The sequence below is a fragment of the Schistocerca gregaria genome, chromosome 1, assembly GCF_023897955.1.
Source record: "Schistocerca gregaria isolate iqSchGreg1 chromosome 1, iqSchGreg1.2, whole genome shotgun sequence".
NCBI classification, from domain to species: Eukaryota; Metazoa; Arthropoda; class Insecta; order Orthoptera; family Acrididae; genus Schistocerca; species Schistocerca gregaria.
Genome location: NC_064920.1, coordinates 675,618,756 through 675,646,577, shown reverse-complemented (window position 1 = coordinate 675,646,577; position 27,822 = coordinate 675,618,756).

The window sequence follows — 27,822 nt, the reverse complement described above, 5'->3', positions numbered from 1 at the left end:
GGTGCAACAGTTTTTTAGAGAAACGTTTCAACACCTGAAATAGCATTTGCAAAATTGAATAAATGAATCTATCATACGATATATAATTTATTACAATATTAGATTATCTCGATTTTTCTAAAGTTAAGCAATTTTGAGTTCTTGCTCAACTTCCACCACAACTTCCAAGCCTAAAAATATTAGTCAATATACAGATATTATTTCTCTATACATAAGTATTAATTTTATATTCTACTTATTTATTTGTTCTATTTCATTTATTTTCAGAATATGACCTGCATCCAAATATTTCCACCCTGTCTTCTGCTGACAGTTACATTTGAGAGTCCAGTTACCATTATGTTAGTATAACGAGTGCAGATCTGTATGGTGAAAATAGTGACAATTCGGAACTCCATTCGCATGTATTTTTTTCCTTTTGTGCCTAGGCTTATGTGAGATCAAAGTCTGCGGTCTTCGATTTCACTAAAAATATACCTAGAAACGGGGAACGAGTAAAATACGTACGGGTGTATGTAGCTCTGCCTCAAGCGAATTTACATTCAGAAGTTGAGCAGAAGAGATTACACGGTTGCAGCGCTCATCACTATTGCTTTCTACATACAGTGTATACCCGCCCCCGTTGTCGAGGTCGCTAACGCACACTTGTGTAGAAGCGCGCGACGCGACGTTAAGCCCGCTTTCATTGCCAGTATTTGGCCGAAAAGGGAAGGAGATGAGGTGGCATGAAGTTGCTGATCACCCAACTTCGCGCTAGTGTGCTGGTTTAAATACCAAACTTCTCCGCAGTGTCTCATGAAGTCAAGGCATGTGACACTGTTGATGGTGATACGTCCGTCGGATGGGGACGTTAAGCTTGGCGGCCCTCTTGGTGCTACTCACGAGTAGTGGACTATGTGCCGGCACCGAGTTTCACCCTCTACCTTCTCTCAACTTCATCATGACTGTCATACAATACAAACATACACTACACTCCATACACACACACATACACACACACACAATATGTATATATGCCTGTAGTATTACAAAAACTTGTAATGGAGCAATTTACAAATAAACAAACAAACATGCAATGTAGGACAAGATAGTGTGAGTCTTCGTAGTACCTGCACCACACCTTAGGTTTCCAGGGTACCAATTCTGAACTGTCTTTCGAAAAGACTTCATGAAGAAAGCAGCAACCAGTGGATGGAGTGGAATACCCAAGAAAATGACTTCCAGCTGTTCATAAAAATCGCTACTCCACATAAAGTAGCTGGTGGTATACATCTATGAAACAATTTTCCTAAGGGAAAATGGAACCGATTTATTTATTTACTTGTGTGGAGGACAGATAATGCAAAATAGTAAAAATAATAACAGACTTTCTGTTAGACGTACCATTAGCTCCAGAATTACGCTGCCTTGAAGGCGTTATCACTTGCTGCATACAGATCTTTGTGATGGAAGAATAGGGCAGACCACAATATATTATGGCTCCTGTACATCACTGCACTCACAGGAGTTATCTGCAGTGATGAAGCCCCACTTCCTGAGGTTCGCGTTGCATCGTGACTCTTGTGTCCTCAGTCGGTTTGCTGCCTTCCACGTCATTTGCGGCAGATGAAAGCCAGCAGCCGGTTCGTCTTTGATGCTCTCCATACACTTTCGTTTAATGAATTTGTTCACAGCTCTGTTCGTGGAGTTCCAGGTGCTGATGCAATTACTAACGTCGTGCGCATGAAGTCCCTCCTTGACCTCAACAGAAGTTCTCTCGTTCATGTGTAAGCAATGTTCGTCTGGGGGCGATTTCCTGCTTCTTCTTCTCCAGTTCTGCGACTACTCTTCTGAGCTTGTCAGGTGGTCATATAGCCATAATTTAACAAATTTTGGTGACAGGAATTGGTTGTAGGCAGCAAGTCACAATGAACCCTGTTTCATTTAATGCTGTATCCACATGATCTGCTGCAGAGAAACAAAGTGCCAAGGGAGGTGCATGGAGCAAGTTTGGGGGCGAGCCCCGGGTGTTCCAATAATTTTGTGGACGATGTTGTTCCAGGCGTTAATTTTTAACTTTTTTCTTGCCAATGACCTGTCAACGTGATACTGCGATCCAACTGTACTCCCATGTATTTTATAGTATATCATAGCGGCATAGTTGCTGCCCTATCCAGATAATATTTATCTTCCTCCTACCTTCACGGTTTCTCAGATCAAAGGAGCAGACTGGAGTCATTCGAAGGTATGATTTTAAGTGACTGTCATCATAATACTTTTTTTAATCTTGAAGCATTGCTGGCAGCTTCACCTCTACTTCCTCAAAGGTTTTGCGTTGAGCTGCAGTTGGTAAATGATATTGTTCCAGGGTTCATTGGTTGGTCGTTTGTGTAGATGTTGTACTACAGGAGTGACAATATTAGTATATCTGAGAGGCTGTTTCGTAAACAAAGAAACAACATCAACGCTGACCAGGGTGTCGTTTGGTCTAATACCTATTTTCTTCAAACTAGAGTCCTTTATGTACGTGTTGGTCTTTCTAAAGTTCAGTTGAAGCAATGATGCCAAGTGTATATTCAGTTTACACGCCGAAAGCCAGTGATTATGATCAGTCTTAATGGTACGTAATGTTTGTGGACTTTTGGTAAGCCATACAACCGAGGTGGTAAGCTTCACTGTGCGTCCAGCAAGAGAGAGGAGGCCTTGATTGACGTATTCAGTATGATCCATTTTGTCAGATCCGTGCCCAGTTTTCGTTACGTTGTCGGATCCAGAGAGTCATATCTCCTCTGCCCATGATCCTCAGTCTTCATTATACTGAACGCATTTCTCTTGCCATCGGGAAGAGTCACTATACTCGCATCCTGGTTATTTTGTGACTCTTGTCTTTTCAGGTTGGAAGCTATTATTTTTGTGCGACGAGGTATCCTGACCATTTCAGACCGTTTTTCCACAACATTTCCACAGCCTTTTCACACGGTAGGATCCAGATGTCGCATTTAGTGTTAGCTATGATATCCTCCTCAGGTAAAGTTCTTGGTGTGATAGCGAAGTTCCCTCTTTTCTTGAAGAACAAACAATTCCTATGACATCAGTTATCTTTCAATTAGATTTACAACTATGTGTTACATGTCAGCAACCGACTTGTCGATCTGCTTTCTGAATATTTCAAACTTGTTGTTTGAGTTCCCTCTGCGTGCTCCAGTGTCCCAGTGCTCTCGACACATGCTGGCACTTTAGTTGACGGAAAATACCCAATAGTTACTCGTCAGTTCTTACCAAGTGTATCTGTGTGCTATGAATTCTCTCACAAAGGAAAGGTCGTTCAATCCTGGTGTAGATACGTTGTGTCTGGACTGTGATGGACGTGCGCTTACATTTCAGGAACTTTGAAGTGGTCCCTTCATCCTGGCAGAGAGGTGAGAAATGACGGGAAACGGCCTTTTTCCTACCATATTTGATCAAGGCTTCAGTAGGAAATTTAAATCTCCTCCCATAGAGGTATTGTTTAAGACTGCTGAGGCTTTCCTAGTCACTTGTTGATATATTGCATGTTTGTCTTTGTCTCAGGCACTTTGGCGAACCTTTGTTGCCGGCCGCAGTGGCCATGCGGTTCTAGGCGCTTCAGTCCGGAACCGCGCGACCGCTACGCTCACAGGTTAGATTCCTGTCTCGGGCATGGATGTGTGTGATGTCCTTAGATTAGTTAGGTTTAAGTAGTTCTAAGTTCTAGGGGACTTATGATCTCAGATGTCAAGTCCCATAGGGCTCAGAGCCATTTGAACCATTTGATTTGAACGTTTGTTCTATGATTATACAGGATGATTCAGCTTCCCCTACCGGTGTCGTTTTATGCAACCTCCACTACGGCTGTATCAGGAACCTTATCCACTCAGGCGACATCCACGTAATCTAAATAAGTTTCCCACCAGAGATTTCCGTGATTGTTAGCGAACGGAATCATACCACATAAAATACAAGCGAGAATTGTCCATGAGTTACACAACATTTTTGGACCAAGATATACCTTACTTTTGCCATATTTATCCAAGGGTCTTCAGTCTTTCATTGTATAACTAGCGGCGTAGTCACATAGGCTTTGTATGTGTATTAAGTTTATTCCATCCAGTAATCGTATTACAGCTAATAGTAATGGTAATAAATAAACGCAATAAATGTTTCGAATTTTTTGGAAAGTGCCACTTGTAACGAATCATTGGTATCGGTTTCAGAAAGTATGTTCAGAAATTTCTAGGAATAACTTTCATGACAAAAATCCCTTCTGAAAACAAACGCATACAAACGTAAAATTATAATTAACGGCAGGCAACAACACAGAATTATACACACTAACAGATGTGAGATTTAGGAACCTTCTGAATTCCCGACTTGACAAAACACTACCATTCTTGAAAATCTGTGTGACTGAGAGGAGTAATCTGTAGAAAACGGTGCACCTCCTTCGGAATATAAGCACAGTGCGTTGTTTAAGAAATACAGCCCACTGTTATTCATGCCCCTACTTTCTATGATCGGATGGTGAAATGTAAGACCCCCTAACAGGTCAGGCGTGCAGTACAGCAGGAAGCGGCTACTAGGGTAACAGAGTACATGGGGCGTGCACGAGTGGATTTTTTGGATACAGAAATTTCTCCGCAATGCCGATAAAATACCTGATAAGTTCAGTGAGGGTACCGTTCGTCATAACACATAGAAGAAAGGAAATTATAATATAATGTTTACTGACTGCAGGAGCGTCTGTGGGAAGATCCCAGTACTAGTCTCGCTTATAGAGTGTGACAATGCCCACAGTGTACTAGGGACAGAAAGCTGTCTGAAACTAGATGTTAACACCAACGAAATTCTAAAGACCGACTGCGATGTGTGTCGCAAATATATTTTGAACGCTGAGGAGATGTCGTGTTTATAGCAATAAAAATTACGATACTATCTAGTGAGATTAATGCCTCAGCAAAAGTAATAGAGGAACAGTTGAGAGAGAACTTGGAGCATATTTAACGTAAATTTTCAGGTGATGTTAGGGTTTAAGTGGAGATTTTAAATTACCAGCTATAAACTGAGAGACTCAAATGCTTAACACAGGTATTACGGATAGGGATAGGGATAGGGATATCGAGTGAAATTGTTCTAAGTATCACAAAACTTTGAGCATTTTTTTCGTGAATTGCTGGTGTCAAACATACACGAAATTTTCAATTCAGCGTAGGACAGGGAATCAGTAACTGTAAGGCCTTTACGGCATTGCTGAATATGGCTGTAAATAGGAATACAAGGAACGTAGGAAAAGCTTTCTGTTTAGCGGGAGAGACAAGAAACAAATGTTTACCTGGCAGGTCAACATGAATATTTCATCTCTGGCAGTAGCAATGTTAAGCATCAATGGACAAAGGTCAAATGGATTGTACAATACGTTTTAAATTCATAAGTGCCGAGAAAACTTGTGATGGAGGGAGGAGACCCATCGCGGTTCGACAACCGTTTTAGCAAGCTTGCACGAAAGCAAGGAGAGTTTCACTGCAAATTTAAACTTGGCCAAACAAACCCTACACTAAACCTAAATTAGCGTAATGCGAGCCATGCGTGAAGCGTCCAACGAATTCGAAAATAAAAGTTGTATCGAGCAATCCTATATAAGAAGGTAGCATCTGTTCCCGGAAGAACAGATACTACTGATAACCATGCAGCATCTCTAGAATGAAATGATAATAAAATCGACAGCCTAGGTGCAAACAGGCGATGATATACATCATTGAGGACATGTTGAAAATGTGTGCCATGACCGGGACTCGAACCCAGGATCTCCTGCTTACATGGCAGACGCTCTATCCATGTTTTTTTTTTTTTAATCTCATTTTTCTTCACTTTCGTTTGCTCGGGGCGGACATCGTAAGACATCCGTTTAAGTTCGCTGTTGATCGATTAACTCAGTTTTTTTATTACAGAGGGCAGCTAGCCCTCTGACCGAACACGCTGAGCTAACGTGCCGGCGTCCATCTGAGCCACCGAGGGCACAGAGAATAATGCGCCTGCAGGGACGTATCCCTTGCACGCTCCCCGTGAGACCCGCATTCCCGACATGTCCAAACGACTACATTCGTAGTGCGCCTAATAAATGTTTGCCCATCACACTCGTTACTCGTGGCACATTAATCTACCAAGTCCCGTATGTGTTGGGGCATAGCGGGTGCGTTCGCACAAGAAGGTCAATGGCCGGGTAGCCATATTTTAACTGTATATGAAGGTAGAATCTGTTCCCGAAACAACAGATACTATTGACGACCATGCAGCATCTCTAGAATGAAATGATAGTTAAATCGACACCCTAGCTGCAAACAGGCTTCGATATACATCATTGGGGACATGTTGATAATGTGTGCCCCGACCGAACGTGACTTGGTAGATTAATCTGCCACGAGTAATGAGTGTGATGGGCAAACATCTATTAGGCGCACTACGAATGTAGTGGTGTGGGCTTGTTGGGAATGTGGGTCTCACGGGGAACGTGCAAGGGATAAGTACCTCCTGCCTCACTATCATCATTGTCCTCGGTGTCTCAGCTGGATAGAGCGTGTGCCATGTAAGCAGGAGATCATGGCACAGATTTTCAAAATCTCCCCAATGATGTATATCAACGCCTGTTTGCAGCTAGGGTGTCGATTTAATTATCATTGCATAGCAATCCTAAGAAGTAAACTCTTTGCAACGATAATGGCACTGAAACGAAGGATGACTAAGAACATGCCGAATTACGAAACGTCCTTTTCTACAACTGTCTCACAGAACAAAATCGCACTGTAGTTCCCTGCTTTAATCGTCGCACTAACTACAGTGTGACAGATTTCGAAATAAGCAGCCAAGGGAGAGAAAAGTAACTGAAACCGTTCACTAGAGGAAAAGCCACTGGGCTTGAGGGGATACCACAGAAGTGTACGCGAAAGAACTTGCTCCCATGCTAGCAGCAGATACTGTAGGTTTCTGGAGGAGCAAAGCGTTCCAAAAGATTGGAAGAGAGTACAGGTAATTCCCGTTTTTCAAGAAGAGTTGTCGAACAGATACACAAGACTACAGGCCTATATCCGTGACGTCGGTCTGTTGTTTAGTATTGGAAAACGTTGTATGCTCTTTTATGACATTTCTGGAAACAAAAATCTTTTCTGTGGGGATCAACATGGGTTGCGACAACAACGATTGTGTCTACATCTACATCCATACTCCGCAAGCCACCTGACGGTGTGTGGCGGAGGGTAACCTGAGTACCTCTATCGGTTCTCCCTTCTATTCCAGTCTCGTATTGTACGTGGAAAGGATTGTCGGTATGCTTCTGTGTGGGCTCTAATCTCTCTGATTTTATCCTCATGGTCTCTTCGCGAGATATACGTAGGAGGGAGCAATATACTGCTTGACTCTTCGGTGAAGGTGTGTTCTCGAAACTTTAACAAAAGCCCGTACCGAGCTACTGAGCGTCTCTCCTGCAGAGTCTTCCACTGGAGTTTATCTATCATCTCGGTAAAGCTTTCGCGATTACTAAATGATTCTGTAACGAAGCGCGCTGCTCTCCGTTGGATCTTCTGTATCTCTTCTATCAACCCTATCTGGTGCGGATCCCACACTGCTGAGCAGTATTCAAGCAGTGGGCGAACAAGCGTACTGTAACCTACCTGTGTGTGACACACATTTCGCTCTCTTAGTCCACGAGACGTAGAAAGCAGGAGAAACAGGCGCCCAGGTAGATGCCGTTTTCTTCGTTCTTTCGGAAGGCGTTCGATACGGTTCACACAGCTGCCTATGAACAAAATACGAGCTTACGGAATATCAGTCAAGCTGTGTCAATAGATTGAGGAGTTTCTAGCAAGCAGTATACATCTTGTAAATGTGAACGGAGAGAAATTTGGAAATTTGTGCTAAGTTCCTATGGGACCAAACTGCTGAGGTCATCGGTCCTAGGCTTACACACTACTTAATCTAACTTAAACTGATTTACGCTAATGACAACACACACACACACACACCCATGGCCGGGGGACGACTCGAACCTCCGACGGGTAGAGTCGCGCGAGCCGTGGCAAGGCGCCCACAGACCGCGCGGCTACCCCGCGCAAAAACGGAAAGAAGTCTTCAGACGTAAAAGTCACTTCGGGCGTGCCCCAAGAGAGTATTATAGGACCATTACTTTCTGCAAACTATATAAATGACGTAAAAGATAGCGTCGAACTTTCCATGAGGCTTTTCGCGGATGATGCTGTTGTACAAAGAGATGTCGCAACGCTGGAAGATTGTAGCGAAATGCAGGAGGACTTGCGGAAGATCGTCGCTTGGTGCAGGGAGTGGCGAGTGACCCTAACACAAGCAAATGTAACGTATAGCGAATACCTAAACAGAATGACCCTTTACTGTATGATCACTCGATTGCAGAGCAATCAATGAAGCCTTTGCTTCTTCAAAATATGTGTGCGAAAAGATTTGAAGCCGAACGACTACACAAAATTAATCACAGGTAATACAGTTGCTAGAAAGAGATTAATTGGAAAAATCCACAGGAAATATAGTCCATCAACAAAGAAAGTAGCTGACAACACACTCGTTCGACCAATATATATTGCTTGCATGTTTGAGATCCGTTGGGGTTGGTTGTTGGAAGAGACCAAACAGCGAGATCATCGGTCTCATCGGATTAGGGAAGGACGGGGAAGGAAGTCAGCCGTGCCCCTGAGATCCGTATCAGATAGGATAGATAGATAAAATAGAGAAGATCCAAAGAAGAGCAGCAACTTTTGTTACAGATTCATTTATTAAAGATGAAAAGCGTCACGGAGGTGAGCAGCGAACTACGATAGCAGACGCTGCAAGAGAGGCATCACTGTATGGTCTACTGTTAAAGTTCTGAGAGCGTACTTTCGTGTCACAGTGAACCAATGGATTGCTTCTGCTTCGTATATGTCCGAGCCCACCAACAATCATTATTCCCGCGATCCATTCGCGTCTACAACTGAAAAGGCGAAAAGTGACAGTGGTGCATCAAAGTACCCTCCACTAATCAATGTAAAGTGGCTTGCGGAATATAGATGTAGATGTACTAGCGGAATTTGATTCTACAGATATACGAATAAAGTTAATGGCGGACAATGACTGACATAACAGCATCAACATTCGTGGAACATTACACACAGAAGTACCGCAATGTAGATTGTGGATGTAGTATGTAGCATTTTTAAGTCATAATGATAAACTTTTAGGACACGTGAAGTGAATAAGCGGTTGTTGGGGTGTGAAAAGATGGCTGCGTAATGGCTGCGTCTATCCACAGGCAGCGGTATCTGATCGCGTTCAAATAAATTGGAAAACATCTTTAGAAATACCCGAACTATAGTATAGAAATAAAATTATACAAGGTCGTAATCTTGAATGTAAAGCAGAACTACAGCATTGAATTTCAAGTATGAAATGCTGTGAAAAGGGACTGCTACTATGTATGCAAAATGCCCGTAATGATCCATGCAAGCGACTTTATTGGAAATAAAGCACAAGAATAACTGATGAGGGTACTTACAGACGAATTTCCCAGATAAGCTTATTATTTTTATATTTGTACGTAATTTCGCGACTTTCTAGAAAATGGTTGCACAGTATAGTGTAAATCCTCATGGAAAAATTCCTGTAGTAGTTGGTGTTAGAGCTGCACCTTTTTTAGACTGAAGTCAGCTGATAGGTATACCTGCTTAAAGGAAGTTCCTCTAACTAAGGGCTCACCTCCAGAGGATGTAATGTTTCCAAGTAGAGAAGGAATTAGCATATTTAATCAAAATATAACGAGGTATTAGAGATAAAGTTAGTGAACTGCTAATAGATGTTAACTCTGAAATTATTGGTATATCAGAGCACCACTTAAATAATTTGATAATTCAGAGGCTTCCTTTACCAGGCTACAGATTAGCTGGCTGTTTCTCAAGGAGTTCATTGCGGGGTGGGGGAGTGGCTCTGTACGTAAAAAACAGTATTTCATTTGAGTACATAGACGTATCACGAGACTACACTGAACAGATATTTGAAAGTTGTGCAGCATTAGTTGAATTTAGTGAAAATAAACTTCTAATTGCTGTTGTTTATAGGTCCCCTAACTCCGACTTAAAAGCATTTTTGCTTAAGCTAGAGAGGGTTCTTGATTCACTTTGTAGGAAGTACCAGAAAGTAGTTATATGTGGTGACTTCAACATTAATTTTGTACATGATTGTGCAAGAAAAAGGATGATGGTAGATCTCCTAAATTCATACGATCTGATGCAAACTTCGTTTTTTCCAACTAGGTTGCAGGGGAACGGTAGCACAGTCATAGACAATATTTTTATTCATTCTTCATTACTAGATGGGCATTCTGTTAGTAAAAGGGTGAATGGCCTTTCAGACCATGATGCACAAATTTTAACACTAAAAGGTTTTTGTATTCAAACGAATGTCGTATTTAATTACAAACCACGTAGGAAAGTTAATCCAACAGCAATAGAGAGTTTTTCAAAACTTGTCAAGGAACAAGAGTGGCAAGATGTTTATAGTGCCGATAATATAGATAATAAATACAATGCTTTCCATAACTCATTTCTCATGCTCTTTGAGAGTTCCTTCCCATTAGAACATTGTAAACGGGGTAGTAGCAGTAATGGACAGCCCGGTTGGCTGACTAGTGGGATAAGGATATCATGTAGAACAAAGCGGGAATTATATCAAAATGTTAGAAGTCACAATCAAGCTACAGTAGCCATTACAAACAGTATTGTAAGGTGCTTAAAAATGTTATTAGCAAGGCAAAAAGTATGTGGTATGCAAATAGAATAGCTAATTCACAGGATAAAATTAAAGCCATATGGGCAGTTGTGAACGAAGTGTCTCTGGTCAGCAGCACAAGGTCGATGATATAAAGTCAATTCGCAGTAATAATATTTCTGTTAATGATAAATCAGATATATGCACAACATTTAACAACCATTTTCTGAGCATTGCTGCTGAATTAAATAAAAATTGTATATGTACAACATTTAACAACCATTTTCTGAGCATTGCTGCTGAAATAAATAAAAATTTAGTATCTACAGGAAATCATATAAATTTCTTAGCAAATGCCTTTCCGAGATTGACGTCTGAAATACTTCTCTGTAATACAGACAAGAGGGAGATTGAGTCAATAATTAAATAACTGAAGACGAAGGACTCTCATGGTTATGATGGAGTGTCTAGTAGAATATTAAAGTACTGTGCTGCACATGTTAGCCCTGTATTTAGCCATATTTGTAATTTTTCTTTTAGGAATGGTCAGTTTCCTGAGCGATTAAAGTACTCAGTAATAAAGCCAATTTATAAAAAGGGAGAAAGGGATAGTGTAGATAATTTTAGATCTATTTCTATGCCATCAGTGTTTGCAAACGTTATCGAAAAGGCTGTGTATGTAAGGTTAATAGATCATTTTATATCACACGATTTGCTGTCAAATGTACAGTTCGGCTTTAGAAGTCCTTTGACAACTGAAAATGCTATATTTTCTTTTCTCTGTGAGGTACTGGATGGGCTAACCAAAAAGGTTCGAACGCTTGGGGTATTTTTTGATTTAACAAAGGTAATTGACAGTGTTGATCTCACAATATTGCTCCAGAAAATGGACCATTACGTAATAATGGGAGTAGCTAACAATAGGTTCACCTCTTACTTTAGCAACAGGCAGCAAAAGGTCATTATTCACAATGTTGATAACGGCTGTGATGTGGGATCTGAGTGGGGTACTGTCAAGTGTGGGGTGCCCCAGGGATCAGTGTTGGGGCCACTCTTGTTCCTATAAATGATATGCCCTCTAGTATTATGGGTAACTCTAAAATATTTCTGTTTGCTGATGACACTAGCTTGGTAGTAAAGGATGTTGTGTGCAACATTGGCCCAGTTTCAAATAGTGCAGTACATGACCTAAGTTCATGGCTTGTTGAAAATAAAATAACGTTAAATCACAGTAAGACTCAGTTTTTACAGTTTCTAACACACAATTGAACAAAACCTGACGTTTTAATTTCTCAAAATGAGCATTGTTGTTATTATTGTGGTCTTCAGTCCTGAGACTGGTTTGATGCAGCTCTCCATGCTACTCTATCCTGTGCAAGCTTTTTCATCTCCCAGTACCTACTGCAACTTACATCCTTCGGAATCTGCTTAGTGTATTCATCTCTTGGTCTCCCTCTACAATTTTTACCCTCCACGCTGCTCTCCAATACTAAATTGGCAATCCCTTGATGCCTCAGAACATGTCCTATCAACCGATCCCTTCTTCTGGTCAAGTTGTGCCACAAACTTCTCTTCTCCCCAATCCTATTCAATACTTCCTAATCTTCAGCATTCTTCTGTAGCACCACATTTCGAAAGCTTCTATTCTCTTCTTGTCCAAACTATTTATCGTCCATGTTTCACTTCCATACATGGCTACACTCCATACAAATACTTTCAGAAACGACTTCCTGACACTTAAATCTATAATCGATGTTAACAAATTTCTCTTCTTCAGAAACGCTTTCCTTGCCATTGCCAGTCTACATTTTATATCCTCTCTACTTCGACCATCATAAGTTATTTTGCTCCCCAAATAGCAAAACTCCTTTACTACTTTAAGTGTCTCATCCCCTAATCTAATTCCCTCAGCATCACCCGACTTAATTCGACTACATTTCATTATCATCGTTTTGCTTTTGTTGATGTTCATCTTATATCCTCCTTTTAAGACACTTCCCATTCCGTTCAACTGCTCTTCCAAGTCCTTTGCTGTCTCTGACAGAATTACAATGTCATCGGTGAACCTCAAAGTTTTTATTTTTTCTCCATGGATTTTAATTTCTACTCCGAAGTTTTCTTTTGTTTCCTTTACTGCTTGCTCAATATAGAGATTGAATAACATCGGGGAGAGGCTATAACCCTTCTCACTCCCTTCCCGACCACTGCTTCCCTTTCACGTCCCTCGACTCTTATAACTGCCATCTGGTATCTGTATAAATTGTAAATAGCCTTTCGCTCCCTGTATTTTGCCCCTGCCACCTTTAGAACTTGAAAGAGAGTATTCCAGTCAACTTTGTCAAAAGCTTTCTCTAAGTCTACAAATGCTAGAAACGTAGGTTTGCCTTTCCTTAATCTTTTTTCTAAGATAAGTCGTAAGGTCAGTATTGCCTCATGTGTTCCATTGTTTCTACGGAATCCAAACTGATCTTCCCCGAGTTCGGCTTCTACTAGTTTTTCCATTCGTCTGTAAAGAATTCATGTTAGTATTTTGCAGCTGTGGCTTATTAAACTGATTGTTCAGTAATTTTCACATTTGTCAACACCTGCTTTCTTTGGGATTGGAATTATTATATTCTTCTTGAGGTCTGAGGGTATTAAGCCTGTTTCATACATCTTGCTCACCAGATGGTAGAGTTTTGTCAGGGCTGGCTCTCCCAATGCCATCAGTAGCTCCAATGGAATGTTGTGTACTCTGGGGGCCTTGTTTCGACTCAGGTCTTTCAGTGATCTCTTTCAAACTCTTCACGCAGTATCGTATCTCCCATTTCCATGATATTGTCCTCAAGTACATCGCCCTTGTATAGACCCTCCATATACTCGTTCCACCTTTCTGCTTTCCCTTCTTTGCTTAGAACTGGGTTTCCATTTGAGCTCTTGATGTTAATACAAGTGGTTCTCTTATCTCCAAAGGTCTCTAAATTTTCCTGTAGGCAGTATCTATCTTACCACTAATGCGATAAGTCTCTACATCCTTACATTTGTTCTCTAGCCATCCCTGCTTAGCCATTTTGCACTTCCTGTCGATCTCAGTTTTGAGACGTTTGTATTCCTTTCTGCCTGCTTCATTTACTCCATTTTTAAATTTTCTGCTTTCATCAATTAAATTCAATAATTCTTTTGTTACCCAAGGGTTTCTACTAGCCCTCGCCTTTTTACCTACTTGATCCTCTGCTGCCTTCACTACTTCATCCCTCAAAGCTACCCATTCTTCTTCTACTGTATTTCTTTTCCCCATTCTTGTCAGTTGTTCCCTTATGCTCTCCCTGAAACTCTGTACGACCTCTGGTTTAGTCAGTTTATCCAGGTCCCATCTCCTTAAATTCCCACCTTTTTGCAGTTTCTTCAGTCTTGATCTACAGGTCATCACCAATAGATTGTGGTCAGAGTACCCATCTGCCCCTGGAAATGTCTTACATTTTGAAACCTGGTTCCTAAATCTCTGTCTTACCATTATATAATCTATCTGATACCTTTTAGTATCTCCAGGCTTCTTCCATGTATACAGCCTTCTTTTATGATTCTTGAACCAACCTATGATTAAGTTGTGCTCTGTGCAAAATTCTACCAGGCGGCTTCCTCTTTCATTTCTTTGCCCCAGTCCATATTCACCTACTATGTTTCCTTCTCTCCCTTTTCCTACTGCCGAATTCCAGTCACCCATGACTATTAAATTTTCGTCTCCCTTCACTATCTGAATAATTTCTTTGATTTGATCATACATTTCTTCAATTTCTTCGTCATCTGCAGAGCTAGTTGGCATATAAACTTGTACTACTGTAGTAGGTGTGGGCTTCGTATCTATCTTGGCCACAATAATGCGTTCACTGTGCTGTTTGTAGTAGCTTACCCGCACTCCTATTTTTTATTCATTATTAAACCTACTCCTGCATTATCCCTATTTGATTTTGTGTTTATAACCCTGTAGTCACCTGACCAGAAGTCTTGTTCCTCCTGCCACCGAACTTCACAAATTCCCACTGTATCTAACTTTAACCTATCCATTTCCCTTTATAAATTTTGTAACTTACCTGCCCGATTAAGGGATCTGACATTCCACGCTCCGATCCGTAGAACGTCAGTTTTCGTTCTCCTGATAATAACATCCTCTTGAGTAGTCCCCGCCCGGAGATCCGAATCAGGGACTATTTTACCTCCGGAATATTTTACCCAAGAGGACGCCAACATCATTTAATCGTACAGTAAAGCTCCTTCCCCCTGGGAAAAATTACGGCTGTAGTTTCCCCTTACTTTCAACCGTTCGCAGTACCAGCACAGCAAGGCCGTTTTGGTTATTGTTGCAAGGCCAGATCAGTCAATCATCCAGACGCCCTTGCAACTACTGAAAAGGCTGCTGCCCCTCTTCAGGAACCACAGGGTTGTCTGGCCTCTCAACAGATACCCCTCCGTTGTGGTTGTACCTACGGTACGGCTATCTGTATCACTGAGGCACGCAAGCCTCCCCACCAACGGCAAGGTCCATGGTTCTTGGGGGGTAAAATGGGCATAAATTAGTGAAACGGAACAGTTCAAATTCCCAGGTGTTCAGATAGATAGTAAGCTGTCGTGGAAATCCCACGTTCACTATCTTGTTGAAATACTTAATACTGCCATTTTTAATAATCGATAGGTATCAGAAGTGAGTGATTGTTCGACACGAAAATTAGTCTACTTTCTTATTTTCAGTCGCTTATGTCGTATGGTATTATGTTTTCGGGTAACACTTCCCATTCTAGAAGGATATTTTTGTTTCCGAAACGTGTGTTTCGAGCAATAATTGGCGTGAGTTCACGAAACTCTTGTCGACCTCTGTTCACGAGCCTGGGTATTTTGACATTGGCCTCTCAATATGTGTATCCTTATTGTCGTGTCTTGTTACCAATATTAGTTTATTTCCAACAATAAGCAGCTTTCATTCGGTTAATACTCGGCAGAAATCAAACCTCAATTTGGATCGGACTTCCTTAACTCCTGTGCAAAAAGGTGTGCAGTATACTGCTGCATCCATTTTCAATAAGCTGCCGCTCTAATTCAAAAATCTTATCAGTAATCCACGCGCTTTCAAATCGAAACTGAAGAGTTTCCTCATGCGTCACTCTTATTCTGTCGAGGAGTTCCTTGAAAAATTAAGCTGAATCTCATTGTATTGCTGATAGCGTTTGCTTAATCTTATGGACTGATTTTCTTTCAGGTTCATGAACATTTATTTTTGTCTGTTATTACTTTTATGTTGTACGTTTATGCACTGACAAGTTCCATGACCTTGGAGATTTGCTCCTCAATTTGGTTCTACGGAACTTGACATGCAAATAAATAAAAATCCTTGAAAATAATTACTGTATTCTGATCATAAAGGGCTCGTACCATCAACAAAACCGGAAAGCTTTAACCACATATTTTGTATTTTGATTCAGTAAGTGCGGAATACGTCAGTAGAACATACAGCTACAGTTGGTTAAAAATCTTGTGTTAAAATAGGTTTCTAAATAACGTGAGCATTGGACGCACACGGTTCTTTTCTATGGACCAACTTAACACGATCACGAATTGAGGTGATAGCAACCACAATGCGCAACCCGTACTGAGTGTGTAAACGCATTACAGAAGTGGCTATAACTGCAAGAAAACTACGAATTAAGCTGTGAAAGGATTAAGCCCTCAGCTGTGTGCCGGTTGACAGTCGTTTGAAGAAAAGAGCTCTGTTAAACATCAAAAGCCCAAATGACTAATCTGTGAGCCATTGATTCTATTCTCATGCACGATATTTCGATGATTGATCCAATTGTCTTCCTTCGGCGCTGCGAGCCGTGTGCGCACCGCATTCCATGCGCATGTGGCATGTCTCATGTGGAACAGATTATTAGAGAAGTCGAAGGAAGGTGCAACAAACATCAGTGACACCCCGGACTAAAATAACAAGCAAATCAGCTGTCGCTGAGCTCTGCGTCAATAATAAACATGAAATGAAATACTGCGTGACCAATATCGTGGTGAAAATGCCGAGTTTCTGGTACAGCGTAATGAAAAGTTCATGGAACTCCGTACCACTTCAACGCTTATTATCAAAAGCAATATCGCGTGGTTCAAATGGCTGTAAGCACTATGAGACTTAACATGTGAGGTCATCAGTCCCCTAGACTTTTTTTTTTTGGGTCATCAGTCTACTGACTGGTTTGATGCGGCCCGCCACGAATTCCTCCCCTGTGCTAACCTCTTCTTCATCTCAGAGTAGCACTTGCAACCTACGTCCTCAATTATTTGCTTGACGTATTCCAATCTCTGTCTTCCTCTACATTTTTTGCCCTCTACAGCTCCCTCTAGTACCATGGAAGTCATTCCCTCATGTCTTAGCAGATGTCCTATCATCCTGTCCCTTCTCCTTATCAGTGTTTTCCACATATTCCTTTCCTCTCCGATTCTGCGTAGAACCTCCTCATTCCTTATCTTATCAGTCCACCTAATTTTCAAGATTCGTCTATAGCACCATATCTCAAATGCTTCGATTCTCTTCTCTTCCGGTTTTCCCACAGTCCATGTTTCACTACCATACAATGCTGTGCTCCAGACGTATATCCTCAGAAATTTCTTCCTCAAATTAAGGACGGTATATGATATCAGTAGACTTCTCTTGGCCAGAAATGCCTTTTTTGCCACAGCGAGTCTGCTTTGATGTCCTTGCTCCACGCGTCATTGGTTACTTTACTGCCTAGGTAGCAGAATTCCTTAACTTCATTGACTTCGTGACCATCAATCCTGATGTTAAGTTTCTCGCTGTTCTCATTTCTACTACCTTCGTCTTTCTCCGATTTACTCTCAAACCGTATTGTGTACTCGTTAGACTGTTCGTTCCGTTCAGCAGATCATTAAATTCTTCTTCACTTTCACTCAGGATAGCAATGTCATCAGCTAATCGTATCATTGATATCCTTTCTCCTTGTATTTTAATTCCACTCCTGTACCTTTCTTTTATTTCCATCATTGTTTCCTCGATGTACAGATTGAAGAGTAGGTGCGAAAGGCTACAGCCTTCTCTAACACCCTTCTTAACGAGCACTTCGTTCTTGATCGTTCACTCTTATTATTCCCCCTTGGTTGTTGTACATATTGTACACTCCTGGAAATTGAAATAAGAACACCGTGAATTCATTGTCCCAGGAAGGGGAAACTTTATTGACACATTCCTGGGGTCAGATACATCACATGATCACACTGACAGAACCACAGGCACATAGACACAGGCAACAGAGCATGCACAATGTCGGCACTAGTACAGTGTATATCCACCTTTCGCAGCAATGCAGGCTGCTATTCTCCCATGGAGACGATCGTAGAGATGCTGGATGTAGTCCTGTGGAACGGCTTGCCATGCCATTTCCACCTGGCGCCTCAGTTGGACCAGCGTTCGTGCTGGACGTGCAGACCGCGTGAGACGACGCTTCATCCAGTCCCAAACATGCTCAATGGGGGACAGATCCGGAGATCTTGCTGGCCAGGGTAGTTGACTTACACCTTCTAGAGCACGTTGGGTGGCACGGGATACATGTGGACGTGCATTGTTCTGTTGGAACAGCAAGTTCCCTTGCCGGTCTAGGAATGGTAGAACGATGGGTTCGATGACGGTTTGGATGTACCGTGCACTATTCAGTGTCCTCTCGACGATCACCAGAGGTGTAAGGCCAGTGTAGGAGATCGCTCCCCACATCATGATGCCGGGTGTTGGCCCTGTGTGCCTCGGTCGTATGCAGTCCATATTGGGGCGTTCACCTGCACGGCGCCAAACACGCATACGACCATCATTGGCACCAAGGCAGAAGCGACTCTCATCGCTGAAGACGACACGTCTCCATTCGTCCCTCCATTCACGCCTGTCGCGACACCACTGGAGGCGGGCTGCACGATGTTGGGGCGTGAGCGGAAGACGGCCTAACGGTGTGCGGGACCGTAGCCCAGCTTCATGGAGACGGTTGCAAATGGTCCTCTCCGATACCCCAGGAGCAACAGTGTCCCTAATTTGCTGGGAAGTGGCGGTGCGGTCCCCTACGGCACTGCGTAGGATCCTACGGTCTTGGCGTGCATCCGTGCGTCGCTGCGGTCCGGTCCCAGGTCGACGGGCACGTGCACCTTCCGCCGACCACTGGCGACAACATCGATGTACTGTGGAGACCTCACGCCCCACGTGTTGAGCAATTCGGCGGTACGTTCACCTGGCCTCCCGCATGCCCACTATACGCCCTCGTTCAAAGTCCGTCAGCTGCACATACGGTTCACGTCCTTGCTGTCGCGGCATGCTACCAGTGTTAAAGACTGCGATGGAGCTCCGTATGCCACGGCAAACTGGCTGACACTGACGGCGGCGGTGCACAAATGCTGCGCAGCTAGCGCCATTCGACGGCCAACACCGCGGTTCCTGGTGTGTCCGCTGTGCCGTGCGTGTGATCATTGCTTGTACAGCCCTCTCGCAGTGTCCGGAGCAAGTATGGTGGGTCTGACACACCGGTGTCAATGTGTTCTTTTTTCCATTTCCAGGAGTGTATATGACCCGTCTCTCCCTATAGCTTACCCCTATTTTTTTTCTGAATCTCGAACAGCTTGCACCATTTTATATTGTCGAACGCTTTTTCCAGATCGACAAATCCTATGAACGTGTCTTGATTTTTCTTCAGCCTTGCTTCCATTATTAGCCGTAACTTCAGAACTGCCTCTCTCGTGCCTTTACTTTTCCTAAAGCCAAACTGATCGTCACCTAGGGCATTCTCAATTTTCTTTTCCATTCTTCTGTATATTATTCTTGTAAGCAGCTTCTATGCATGAGCTGTTAAGATGATTGTGCGGTAATTCTCGCACTTGTCACCTCTTGCCGTCTTCGGAATTGTGTGGATGATGCTTTTTCGAAAGTCAGATGGTATGTCGCCAGACTCATTTATTCTACACACCAACGTGAATAGTCGTTTTGTTGCCACTTCCCCTAATGATTTTAGAAATTCTGATGGAATGTTATCTATCCCTTCTGCCTTATTTGACCGTAAGTCCTCCAAAGCTCTTTTAAATTCCGATTCTAATACTGGATCCCCTATCTCTTCTAAATCGACTCCTGTTTCTTCTTCTATCACATCAGACAAATCTTCACCCTCATAGAAGCTTTCAGTGTATTCTTTCCACCTATCTGTTCTCTCCTCTGCATTTAACAGTGGAATTCCCGTTGCACTCTTAATGTTACCACCGTTGCTTTTGATGTCACCAAAGGTTGTTTTGACTTTCCTGTATGCTGAGTCTGTCTTTCCGACAATCATATCTTTTTCAATGTCTTCACATTTTTCCTGGAGCCATTTCGTCTTAGCTTCCCTGCACTTCCTATTTATTTCATTCCTCAGCGACTTGTATTTCTGTATCCTGATTTTCCCGGAACATGTTTGTACTTCCTCCTTTCATCAATCAACTGAAGTATTTCTTCTGTTACCCATGGTTTCTTCGCAGCTACCTTCTTTGTACCTATGTTTTCCTTCCCAACTTATGTGATGGCCCTTTTTAGAGACGTCAATTCCTCTTCAACTGTGCTGCCTACTGCGCTATTCCTTATTGCTGTATCTATAGCGTTAGAGAACTTCAAACGTATCTCGTCATTCCTTAGGACTTCCGTATACCACTTCTTTGCGTATTGATTCTTCCTGGCTAATGTCTTGAACTTCAGCCTACTCTTCATCACTACTATATTGTGATCTGAGTCTATATCTGCTCCTGGGTACACCTTACAATCCAGTATCTGATTTCGGAATCTCTGTCTGACCATGATGTAATCTAATTGAAATCTTCCCGTATCTCCCGGCCTTTCCCAAGTATACCTCCTCCTCTTGTGATTCTTGAACAGGGTATTCGCTATTACTAGCTGAAACTTATTACAGAACTCAATTAGTCTTTATCCTCTTTCATTCCTTGTCCCAAGCCCATACTCTCCTGCAACCTTTTCTTCTACTCCTTCCCCTACAACTGCATTCCAGTCACCCATGACTATTAGATTTTCGTCCCCCTTTACATACTACACTACCCTTTCAATATCCTCATACACTTTCTCTATCTGTTCATCTTCGGCTTGCGACGTCGGCATGTATACCTGAACTATCGTTGTCGGTGTTGGTTTGCTGTCGATCCTGATTAGAACAACCCGGTCACTGAACTGTTCACAGTAACACACCCTCTGCCCTACCTTCCTATTCATAACGAATCCTACACCTGTTATACCTTATTTTGCTGCTGTTGATATTACCCGATACTCATCTGACCAGAAATCCTTGTGTTCCTTCCACTTCACTTCACTAACCCCTACTATATCTAGATTGAGCCTTTGCATTTCCCTTTTCAGATTTTCTAGTTTCCCTTCTGACATTCCACGCCCCGACTCGTAGAACATTATCCTTTCGTTGATTATTCAATCTTTTTCTCATGGTAACCTCCCCATTGGCAGTCCCCTCCCGGAGATCCGAATGGGGATCTATTCCGGAATCTTTTGCCAATGGAGAGATCATCATGGCACTTCTTCAACTACAGGCCACATGTCCTGCGGATACACGTTACGTGTCTTTAATGCAGTGGTTTCCATTGCCGTCTGCATCCTCATGTCGTTGATCATTGCTGATTCTTCCGCCTTTAGGGGCAATTTCCCACCCCTAGGACAAGAGAGTGCCCTGAACCTCTATCCGCTCCTCCGCTCTCTTGGACAAGGCCGTTGGCAGAATGAGGCTGACTTCTTATGCCGGAAGTCTTCGGCCGCCAATGCTGATTATTTATAAAAATTTAGGCAGTGGCGGAGATCGAACCCGGGACCGAAGACGTTTTGATTTTTTTTTTTTTTTTTTTGCCAGTTAAACATATACAAATGAGTGTCAGGTAAACAAATTATTAGAATAATATTAAATACAACAAAATATAACATCCTTTTTTGTTTCTTTTTTTTGTAATAATTTGTATTGAAGAAACTAAAAGTACATATATATTCACTATGCAAGAGTTCTTCAGCGTACCATTCCATTTAAACATATACAAATGACTGTTAGTTAAGCAAAAAAATAAATAAATACATTAAAAAGAAAAACATTAAATACAACAAAGTATAACATATTCTGTCTTCTTGCTTTTTTTTTAATTTTTTTGTCGATGCATGGGAACGTGGATAAGGGTGTTGCATCATGTGACAGGTATGCATGGTACACCCCAGCTTTGAGGGGGGTCAAGGAAGACGCTGCGGAGAGAACCGGCAAGTTTGTCGGTAAGATGGTTTTCGGGTGAGGATGCTATGCGATGTCACAACTTTGTACCAGAAGTCAAGGACTGTATGCGGACCATTTTGAAAGAGGTATTCTACAGCCAGTCCTCGAAACCAGATGAGGGTATGGTGCTTAGCAAGAGGGTAGTGAAATGTCTGGGGCAACAACAGGAAATCCGGGGTTACCGTCGTTGGCGGGGCACGGAGGTAAAAGCCCACGATTCGTTGGATGAGGAGCCATACGTTTTGTTTCAGGGGGCACGAAAGACGGTGCTCGTCGGTGTCTTCGAGCTGACAGTCAGGGCAGAGTGGGGAGGTGGCCAGTCCTATGCGATAAAGTCGACTGTTAGTCGGGAATTTTCCATAAACTAAAACATACCAGAGTGCAGACACAGACGACGGTAAAAAGGGTGCATGCACACACCCCCAAACCGTGCGCCATTTAATGTAAGGATGCCGTAGCATCATGGGGTCGCAAGGGTTGGACAGCATAAACAAACGATAATAATCTTTTGTACGGGGAGAACGGGTGACTGGAAGATCGGCCCGAACGTTGCTGAGTTCTATGAAACAATTGGCGACGTGGTACAATAATGGAGAAATAGGTGCCACATTGATCGGTGGATCGAGAGAAGCTGGTCGGTGGATATCTAAGAGACTGTGTGTTAAGGACGGAACAATCCCCTGCCAGTGCCGCAACAGAGTGTGGACAAAGAGTGCAGAAGATAGTGCCCGCACGTTGACGAGTCCGAGGCCACCTTTTGCAGGAGGCAATGTTAGAGTGTTGTACATCTACATCTACATGACTACTCTGCAATTCACATTTAAGTGCTTGGCAGAGGGTTCATCGAACCACAATCATACTATCTCTCTACTATTCCACTCCCGAACAGCGAGCGGGAAAAACGAACACCTAAACCTTTCTGTTCGAGCTCTGATTTCTCTTATTTTATTTTGATGATCATTCCTACCTATGTAGGTTGGGCTCAACAAAATATTTTCGCATTCGGAAGAGAAAGTTGGTGACTGAAATTTCGTAAAAAGGTCTCGCCGCGACGAAAAACGTCTATGCTGTAATGACTTCCATCCCAACTCGTGTATCATATCTGCCACACTCTCTCCCCTATAACGCGATAATACAAAACGAGCTGCCCTTCTTTGCACCCTCTCGATGTCCTCCGTCAATCCCACCTGGTAAGGATCCCACACCGCGCAGCAATATTCTAACAGAGGACGAACGAGTGTAGTGTAAGCTGTCTCTTTAGTGGACTTGTTGCATCTTCTAAGTGTCCTGCCAATGAAACGCAACCTTTGGCTCGCCTTCCCGACAATATTATCTATGTGGTCCTTCCAACTGAAGTTGTTTGTAATTTTAACACCCAGGTACTTAGTTGAATTGACAGCCTTGAGAATTGTACTATTTATCGAGTAATCGAATTCCAACGGATTTCTTTTGGAACTCATGCGGATCATCTCACACTTTTCGTTATTTAGCGTCAACTGCCACCTGACACACCATACAGCAATCTTTTCTAAATCGCTTTGCAGCTGATACTGGTCTTCGGATGACCTTACTAGACGGTAAATTACAGCATCATCTGCGAACAACCTAAGAGAACTGCTCAGATTGTCACCCAGGTCATTTATATAGATCAGGAACAGTAGAGGTCCCAGGACGCTTCCCTGGGGAACACCTGATATCACTTCAGTTTTACTCGATGATTTGCCGTCTATTACTACGAACTGCGACCTTCCTGACAGGAAATCACGAATCCAGTCGCACAACTGAGACGATACCCCATAGCTCCGCAGCTTGATTAGAAGTCGCTTGTGAGGAACGGTGTCAAAAGCTTTCCGGAAATCTAGAAATACGGAATCAACTTGAGATCCCCTGTCGATAGCGGCCATTACTTCGTGCGAATAAAGAGCTAGCTGCGTTGCACAAGAGCGATGTTTTCTGAAGCCATGCTGATTACGTGTCAATAGATCGTTCCCTTCGAGGTGATTCATAATGTTTGAATACAGTATATGCTCCAAAACCCTACTGCAAACCGACGTCAATGATATAGGTCTGTAGTTAAATGGATTACTCCTACTACCCTTCTTGAACACTGGTGCGACCAGCGCAATTTTCCAATCTGTAGGTACAGATCTATCGGTGAGCGAGCGGTTGTATATGAGTGCTAAGTAGGGAGCTATAGTATCAGCGTAATCTGAAAGGAACCTAATCGGTATACAATCTGGACCTGAAGACTTGCCCGTATCAAGCGATTTGAGTTGCTTCGCAACCCCTAAGGTATCTACTTCTAAGAAACTCATGCTAGCAGATGTTCGTGTTTCAAATTCTGGAATATTCCATTCGTCTTCCCTGGTGAAGGAATTTCGGAAAACTGCGTTCAATAACTCCGCTTTAGCGGCGCAGTCGTCGATAACAGTACCATCGGCACTGCGCAGCGAAGGTATTGACTGCGTCTTGCCGCTTGTGTACTTTACATACGACCAGAATTTCTTCGGATTTTCTACCAAATTTCGAGACAATGTTTCGTTGTGGAACCTATTAAAGGCATCTCGCATCGAAGTACGTGCCAAATTTCGCGCGTCTGTAAATTTTAGCCCATCTTCAGGATTTCGCGTTCTTCTGAACTTCGCATGCTTTTTCCGTTGCCTCTGCAACAGCGTTCGGACCTTTTTTGTGTACCACGGGGGATCCGTTCCATCTCTTACCAATTTATGAGGTATGAATATCTCAATTGCTGTTGCTACTATATCTTTGAATTTGAGCCACATCTCGTCTACATTCGCATAGTCAGTTCGGAAGGAATGGAAATTGTCTTTTAGGAAGGCTTCTAGTGGTACTTTATCAGCTTTTTTAAATAAAATTATTTTGCGTTTGTTTCTGATGGATTTGGAAGAAATGGTATTGAGCCTAGCGACAATGACCTTGTGATCACTAATCCCTGTATCAGTCATGATGCTCTCTATCAGCTCTGGATTGTTTGTGGCCAAGAGGTCAAGTGTGTTTTCGCAACCATTTACAATTCGCGTGGGTTCGTGGACTAACTGCTCTAAATAATTTTCGGAGAATGCATTTAGGACAATCTCGGAAGACGTTTTGTGCCTACCACCGGTTTTGAACAAGTATTTTTGCCAACATACCGAGGGTAGGTTGAAGTCCCCACCAACTATAACCGTATGAGTGGGGTATTTATTTGTTACGAGACTCAAACTTTCTCTGAACTGTTCCGCAACTGTATCATCGGAGTCTGGGGGTCGGTAGAAGGAGCCAATTATTAACTTAATTCGGCTGTTAAGTATAACCTCCACCCACACCAATTCGCACAGAGTATCTACTTCGACTTCACTACAAGATAAACCACTACTGACAGACACCAACACTCCACCACCAATTCTGCCTAATCTATCTTTCCTGAACACCGTCTGAGACTTCGTAAAAATTTCCGCAGAACTTATTTCAGGCTTTAGCCAGCTTTCTGTACCTATAACGATATCCGCTTCTGTGCTTTCTATTAGCGCTTGAAGCTCAGGGACTTTTCCAGCGCAACTACAACAGTTTACAACTATAATTCCGACTGTTCCTTGATCCAAGCACGTCCTGTAATTGCCAAGCACCCTTTGACATTGCAGCCCATCCCGCACTTTCCCGAGGCCTTCTAACCTAAAAAACCGCCCAGTCCACGCCACACAGCCTCCGCTACCCGTGTAGCCGCCAGCTGAGTGTAGTGAACTCCTGACCTATTCAGCGGAACCCGAAACCCCACCACCCTATGGCGCAAGTCAAGGAATCTGCAGCCAATACGGTCGCAAAACCGTCTGAGCCTCTGATTCAGACCCTCCACCCGGCTCTGCACCAAAGGTCCGCAGTCGGTTCTGTCAACGATGCTGCAGATGGTGAGCTCTGCCTTCATCTCGTAAGCAAGACCGGCAGCCTTCACTTTGAAAAGTGCCCCTGCTGACACGAAATATCCTAAGGCTGATTGGATGCGGCGGCCAAGGAGTAACGGCATTGGGAGGATCTGGGCGAGGTGTACCAGTTTAGGGGCTACATACATGTTGACATTGGACACACGTTGGAGTTGGTTTAAGTTACGGTGCACTTGACCGCGGACATGGTGCCGAATCGACTGCAAAAGCCACCGGTATGCCAGGGCCACTGTGCGGTGTGTGGAGCTCGTAAATTCGATACCCAAGTAACGAAGGGTGGTACTGACTGGGAGTGGGTTCGGCATCATAGCCGGGAGGCTGCGCCCAATGTGCATCATAGTCGATTTACGGACATTAAGAATGCTACCAGAAAGACGTCCATACTGGTGGATCCATTGGATGGCGTCATTGAGTTTCGTGGAGGAGCAGGTGAGAAAGAGGAGATCGTCCGCATAAGCCCTACAGTGAAAAGTGTAGTCACGCAAAGTGAGGCCCTGCAGTCTAGAGGTAAGTCCAGTGATGAGGGGCTCAAGTGCAATGGCATATAGTAAAGTAGACATAGGGCATACTTGACGTACAGAGCGGCGTATAGGAATCGGTCCTACAAGCCTCCCATTGACTTGTACCATCGAGACGGCGGGAAGTAGTAACCGGCGAATGGCATCGACAAAAAGTAATGGGAACCCCATACGTGTCGCCACCATGAGGAGGAATGGGTGTCGAACGCGATCAAAGGCACTCGTGAAATCGACGGATACCAGTGCTGCACGAAGGCGACAAACCGACGCCAGTGCAATGAGGTCACGGCATTCTCTTAGGGCTGTTTGTAAGGTGGCCCCACAACCACGTGCAGTCTGCTCAGGTGAAAGGACCGTAGGTAAGACGGTGCGCATGCGCGCTGCTAAGAGGCGTGCATAGATTTTATAGTCTGCATTCAGTAGTGTAAGGGGGCGATATGCAGAGACATGAGACCCTCCCTTCGGTTTAGGCACAGGTAGAAGAATGCCAGTGACGAATTCAGGTGGAATTGGGAAGGATGGAGTAAAGAGTTCCTGAATCATTTCCGTCCAGCGAGGAAGCAATAACGTGGTGAACGCCAAGTAAAACTCCACTGGGAGACCATCTGGTCCTGGTGATTTGTTCTTGGCCCCTCTGTTGATCGCATCTACTACCTCTTCTGCGGTGATTCCAGACATCATGGACGTTGACTCCGCTACGGTGAGGGTCCGGTCAGGGAAAGGACGTAGATCATCAGGAATGGGAGTCGCCATCTGTTCATCATCATAAAATTGGCGATGATGTTCAGCAAAGGCAGACACCACCGCCGCCTGTCTTGTGTGGTGAACACCATCGGAGGTCGTGATGTTGGAGACGAAAAGTCGACGTCGACGACTATGGTCGGATGCGGCATGGATTGTGGATGGGGTTTCGTCGTGGAGGAGGTCTTGTCGTCGGGAACGCACCACGACACCATGCAGTCGTGCACATTGAAGAGAGAGGAGACGAGCTTTAGTACGTTGTCGTTCCCTATGGGTGTCAGGTGATGGAGGGAGCGCATCGAGCTCACGGAGGATGGCGTAGTAAAAATTTGTGGTGTCTCGATGCCATGCTGCTGCTTCCTTGCCACATTGTATGAAGGCCTTTCTGATCGCAGGTTTGGCACATTTGAGCCACCAATGGAACGTGGATGTGTACTGCGGAAGGCGTCTTTCGCAAGACGCCCACGTAGTGGCAATACATTGTCGGCAGTGTGGATCATTAAGGAGGGACGTATTAAGCTTCCAGTAACCTCTGCTGCGCCACACTGACTGAGGTGGCAGAGCCAGGGA